This window comes from Macaca thibetana, chromosome 20, assembly GCF_024542745.1.
Source record: "Macaca thibetana thibetana isolate TM-01 chromosome 20, ASM2454274v1, whole genome shotgun sequence".
NCBI classification, from domain to species: domain Eukaryota; kingdom Metazoa; phylum Chordata; class Mammalia; order Primates; family Cercopithecidae; genus Macaca; species Macaca thibetana.
In genome coordinates this window covers 46,153,547-46,160,151 of record NC_065597.1, presented here as the reverse complement: position 1 = coordinate 46,160,151, position 6,605 = coordinate 46,153,547, and the positions used below count along the sequence as shown (strand labels likewise).

The window sequence follows — 6,605 nt, the reverse complement described above, 5'->3', positions numbered from 1 at the left end:
AGGGAAGGGAAGGGAAGGGAAGGGGAGGGGAGGGGAGGGGAAGGAAAGGAAGGGAAAGGAAGGGGAAAAATGAGGTTAAAGCTGGAGAGAGGGGCAGGAAAGGCAGTAGTGTTACCAAAATAACACAGAATTTGCTGGCTTCAGAACAATTTCCTTTTGGAAAGAGAACAATCCTCTCTACCTCTGCCCCATTACCAGCTGGGCACAGAGAAGCCTACTGCCTGGGAAAGAGAGAAGCAGAAAATAACCTCAGCCAGATTAGTGCTATAGAAAACCAAGACCAAAATGTTGTCAGGTTCTAGGGTAAAAAGAAGCAAGATTTCAGAGCTGTTGAGAAGTTAGGATGTAGATTTTCTATGGCAATGGGAGAAAAACTGGATGGTCCCTTGAAACCCTGGTTTCAAACATTGTTCATTTTTAACAATACCAAAAAGCTATATTTACACTTAAGTTTTCTTCTATGGTGTTGTTACATATTGTTTTTACCATTTTATAGAGTAACTAACACAGGCAGTGATCAGATCAGTGGAGTGGCTGGTGAATGCATGTGGACCATGACCAGCCATGCATTGCATCCTATGGAAACTTTAATTGAAGATCCAGAAATAGTGAGGGGTTACACGCCATTTCTGTAAAGGTCACCCACGTGCTACTCATTTTCCTTGCTTTTCTATTCCCCCTTCTTGTTTTCATCTGCTTTCCTCTCTTTATAATTTCTGTATCTCTCTCCCCTATCACCTTATTACACTGAAAGAATGAGCAATTTTTAAAAGGTGCAACAACAAAAAGTTTTAAAACATATAAATACGCATGCTGGCATTCATTTTTGTCCAGTTAAGGAAACCTTTTTTTTTTTTTTTTTTTTTTTTTTTTTTTTTTTGAGATGGAGTCTCGCTCTGTCGCCCAGGCTGGAGTGCAGTGGCCCGATCTCGGCTCACTGCAAGCTCCGCCTCCCGGGTTCACGCCATTCTCCCGCCTCAGTCTCCCAAGTAGCTGGGACTACAGGCGCCCGCCACCATGCTCGGCTAATTTTTTGTAGTTTTACTAGAGACGGGGTTTCACCGTGTTCGCCAGGATTATCTCGATCTCCTACCCTGTGATCCACCCGCCTCAGCTTCCCAAAGTGCTGGGATTACAGGCGTGAGCCACTGCGCCCGGCCCAGTTAAGGAAATTTTTTAAATGATGAGGTTTATGTTGGCACACACGCAAACAAACAACAACAACAACAACAAATCATAAGGATTTCACATGATGGATTATCTTTTTTTTGGATTTAAAGAATTATACAAATCCAACAGTGTTAAAAGTAATAAATGTATGTATGTGGATTTTTTACAATCCGTGTTCCTGTCGCTCCTGGGATTAGAAACTTATCAAGGCAGCTTAGCCCTGGATCGCCGTTTGCCTCCGCACGCGTTTGCAGCCCTCTCCGCGACGACGCCTCTGGTGCGCTGCTTGGCAAGCATGCTGAGCTCAGCCGCGGCGGGCCTCTGCGCTGCGGCGCCCAACTCGCCTTTCCCGCAGTTCCTGCAGCGGCGCGTGGGCCACGGGCCTGGCACTCCTGGCTGCTCAGAGTGTGCGCAGGGTGTGCAGGGCGGTCCCATCTCCTGCGGTCTGGAGGCTGTGGCTGTAGCGTGGCTGCAGCATGTCTGCGCACAAAAGGAGAAAAAGCTTTTGTTGATTTCCTAAGTGATGAAATTAAGAAGGAAAGGAAAATCCAGAAGCATAAGACCCTCCCTAAGATGTTTGGAGGTTGGGAGCTGCAATTGAATGGGACAGAAGCTAATTTAGTGTGGAAAGTTGCCGGGGAAAAGATTACTGACACTTGCAACATTAACACAGCATTCCTCCAACATTTGATGGTGAAAAGGAACTCTCGCAATGGCAGAAGGTTGAAGAACAGGAGCCTCAATTGACATCCACTCCCAATTTTGTGGTTGAAGTTATAGAGAATGATGGCAAGAAGGCCCTTGTGCTGGACTGTCACTATCCAGAGGCTGAGGTTGGACAAGAAGAGAAGGCTGAGAGTGACATTTTCTCTATCAGAGAAGTTAGCTTTCAGTCCACTGGCGAGTCTGAATGGAAGGACGTTAATAATACACTCAACACAGATTCCCTGGACTGAGCCTTATACGACCATCTAGTGGATTTCCTTGTGGACCAAGGGATGGACAACACTTTTCAGATGAGTTGGTGGAGCTCAGCACAGCCCTGGAGCAACAGGAGTACATTACTTTTCTTGAAGACCTCAAAAGTTTTGTCAAGAACCAGGAAAGTAGACAAACACTGAAAGCTGTAGTATTATGGCAGGTGTTAGCCAGTGAACCAATCCTATTCTGAAGCCAGATACATGTACTTTGAAATGATTATCCTAACATCATGGGGAAAAAATAGCAAATTTAAATAATTTCTTTTGCACTGTCATTTGTTATCATTTGTTTTCCTGTAAAAATCCATTATTTCTAGATTTTTGTATAACATAATAGAAAATAAAATTGGTTTATCTCCTCCCCAAAAAAAGTTAAGGCAAAAGTTTGAATAATTACTGAGCCAACTAAGCTTCTATCTCAAGAAATGAGAAAAAGAAGAGTAAAGTACATGTGTATAAGTTTGGAGAAAGCACTTCGGCTTGCGGCCAAGGTGCAGCAACAAGGACAAGACTTACCTCCTGCTTGAAACAATAGAGCCGGACAAAAATACATGCAATGACAGTTTTCAAAACAGTGAACATCAGAAAATGAAGGGCAGTGGATACAAATGAGGTGAGCCTGTTAGCAGTGGCAACTCCGTCCAGGTCTGTAGCAACCTCAATTCTTGCCTCCTCAGAATAAAGAATTTGACGGACAGGCATAAGGCAGAGAAAGAAACTGAGACAAGTTTGAGATTAGGAGTGAAAGGAAATAAAGTACACTGGGAAGAAAGCCAGCTGGGCAACTTGAGAGATCAAATGCACCATTCACCCTTTCACTTGGGCTTTTATACATTGGCATGCTTCTGGGCGATTGCATCGCTTCTCCCCTGATTCTGCCATTTTCCGTTACTCTGCGTGCATACTCTGCCCATTTGCCCAACTCCTGAGATCTTATCAGGAAGCTGCTGATCACTGCCTTCACGTGTTTCTATCAAGAGACTGCCTTTCCCGTGGGCCCACTGAGACCCATTAATTGTTACTTTATTTTTATTTTATTTTATTTGTTTTTGTTTTGAGACAGAGTCTTGCTCTGTCACTCAGGCTGGAGGGCAGTGGCACGATTTCGGCTCACTGCAACCTCCGTCTCCCAGGTTGAAGAGATTCTCCTGCCTCAGCCTCCTGAGTAGCTGAGATTATAGGTGTGCCCAACCAGACCCAGCTAATTTTTGTATATTTACAAAATATTGGGTTGTAATATTTTGGGATGGGGTTTCGCCATGTTGGCCAGGCTGGTCTCGAACTCCTGACCTGAGGTGATCTGCCTGTCTCGGCCTCCCAGAGTGCTGGGATTACAGGAGTGAGCCACCACACCTGGCCCAATTGTTACAATGTAACAATGGCCTGACCATCACTTGATGGTCACCTGGCATTCCTGGGGGTGGGGAGCCTCTCCCATGTCTGCCTGACTACCTATTGCTCATGTCTGCCTGACTACCTACTATAAGAAGTCCTAGGAATTTCCAGGTTCCATGCCTTAACCTATTTTCCAGACCACGGCTCAGGGAGGGGAACCCAGGCAGAGTCTGGCAGACTCCCCAAGTTGAGGAGACAGAGCTGAGAGTCCACAGAGACCAGCACAGCTAGAGTTCATAAGACAGAGAATCAGAGATGAGAGCGCTGCTGACAGAGAACCCTAGAGACTGGCAGAGGGTCCTCCCAGCGTCTTCAGCAGAGTATCAATCACTGCATGTGTATGAAGACACTACTTGAGGCTGGGGCAAGAGCCATCTGAAAGGATTGTAGGAAATGGTGCTGAGCACTCACTCACACAGGGTGGGTAACAGTGGCTGATCTCACCAGCTAAATTAGAAATGCTCATAATTCACAGGTCATTGGATACAGAACTCAACAAATCATGAAAACAAGACCTGAAAGGATCAAACTGTTTCTAAGAAAATAAAATGTGTCATACAACCAAAGCAATCTACAGGTTCAGTGTAATCCCTATCAAAATACCAGTGATGGCTGGGTGCAGTGGCTCAGGCCTGTAATCCCAGCACTTTGGGAGGCCGTGGAGGAATGATCTCTTGATCCAAGAGTTCAAGACCAGCCGGGGCAATATAGTAAGACGTTATGTCTATGAAAAAATAAAAAAAATAGTTAGTTGTGGTGGTTCACAACTGTGGTCCCAGCTACTTGAGAGGCACTTACAGGAAGATCACTTGAGCCAGGGAGATTGAGGCTGCAGTGAGCTGTGATCATGACACTGCACTCCAAACTGGGCAACAGAGTTAGACTGTGTCTCAAAAAACAAAAAATACCAAGGAGGCCAGGTGGCTCATGCCTGTAATCCCAGCATTTTGGGAGGTTGAGGTGAGTGGATCACTTGAGGCCAGGAGTTTGAGACCAGCCTGGCCATCATGGTTAAACCCCATCTCTACTAAAAATACAAAAGTTATCTGGGTGTTGTGGTGCACATCTGTAGTCCCAGCTTGTCAGAGGCTGAGGCACAAGAATCACTTCGACCCAGGAGGCAGAGATTGCAATGAGGCGAGATAGTGCCACCACGCTCCAACCTGTGCAACAGAGTGAGACTCTGTCTTTAAAAAGAAAAAAATATGGCCGAGGGTGGTGGCTTATGCCTGTAATCCCAGCATTTTGGGAGACCGAGGCGGGTTGATCATGAGGTCAGGAGATGGAGATCATCCTGGTTAACACGGTGAAACCCTGTCTCTACTAAAAATACAAAAATAAATTAGCTGGGCGTGGTGGCACGTGCCTGTAATCCCAGCTACTTGAGAGGCTGAGGCAGGAGAATTGCTGGGACCCGTGAGGCGCAGGTTGCAGTGAGCTGAGATGGCGCCACTGAACTCTACCCTGGGCGACAGAGCGAGACTCTGTCCTCAAAAAAAAAAAAAAAAAAAAAAAAAAAAAAAAAAAAAAAAAAAAAAATTACATTATTTACAGAAATAGAAAAAACGATCCTAAAATTTATATGGAATCACAAAAGATCCAGAATATCCAGTCTGTCCCTGGATCTAAGGAACAAGGTAATAAAAAAGAGACTCCTAAAATCCAAGAAATCTTGAGCAAAAAGAGGAAAGCTGGAGGTATCACACTAAACCACTTCAAAATTTATCATAAATCTATAGTAACCCAAAAAGCATGGTACTGGCATAAAAACAGTCACATAGGCAAATGCAACAGAATAGACAGCCAACAAATGCATCCATGTATTTACGGCCAACTGATTTTCTACATAGGTGCCAAAAACACACAACAGGGAAAGAACAGTTGCTTCAAAAAAAATGGTCTTGGGGAAACTGGATATTCACATAAAGAAGAATGAAATCAGACCTTTATCTCACATCAGACACAAAAGTCAACTCAAAATAGATTAAAGGCTTACATGAATGTCCTGAAACTATGAAACTACTAGAAGAAAACATAGGGAATAAGCTTCATGACACTGTTCTGGACACTGGATTTTTGGATAGGATCTCAAAGGCAGAAGCAATGAAAGCAAAAATAAAATGGGATGACATGAAACTAAAAAGCTTCTGCACAGCAATGGAAATAATTCACAGAATGAAGAGACAACCTACAGATTGGGAGAAAATATTTGCAATCCATGCATCTCTGAGGAGTTAATATTCCAAATATGTAGGGAACTCGACTCAATAGCAAATCCAATTCAAAAATGGGGCCATGGTGGTTCTTGCCTGTAATCCCAACACTTTGGAAGGTAGAGGCAGGAGAATTGCTTGAACCCAGGAGTTCTAGACCAGTCTGGGCAACATGGTGAAATCCTGTCTCTACAAAACAATACAAAAAATTAGCTAGGCATAGTGGTTCATGCCTGTAGTCCCAGCTACTTGGGAGGCTGCTGTGGAAGGGCCACTTGAGCCCAGGGGGTCAAGACTTCAGTGAGCCATGATGTAATCATGTCACTGGCATTCCAGCCTGGGTGACAGAGTGAAACCTTATCTCAAAAGGTGGGGAGCAAAGAACCGAATAGACTTTGCTCAGAAGAAGACATATGAATGGCCAATATGTCTATGAGAAAAATGCTCAACATCACTAATCATCAGCGAAATACAAATCAAAACCACAATGAGATATCACCTCACACCTGATGGAATGGCTATTATTGGAAAGGCAAAAGATAACAAGTGTTGGTGAAGATGTGTTGAAAAGGGAACCCTTGCAGGCTGTTGGTGGGAATGTAAACTAGAGTAGCCATTATGGAGGCTACATATGGAAGAACGTATATGGAGGTTCCTAAAAAAGTTAACAATAAAACCACCATATGATCCAGCAATCCCACTACTGGGTATGTATCTAAATGATATAAAATCAATATGTTGAAGCAATATCTGCACTCCCACGTTTATTACAGCACTATTCACAATAGCCAAGAAATAGAGAAACAAATGCATCCCAGAACAAAAGCTCCAGGTTACCTATAGGAAT

At 44.0% G+C, this 6,605-nt stretch overlaps 1 pseudogene; it reads left to right on the top strand.

The window, feature by feature from the left end:
• Window positions 1-1,252: 1,252 nt before the first annotated feature.
• LOC126944127 (complement component 1 Q subcomponent-binding protein, mitochondrial-like) lies at window positions 1,253-2,378 on the top strand (annotated as a pseudogene).
• The last annotated feature ends 4,227 nt before the right edge of the window (window positions 2,379-6,605 follow it).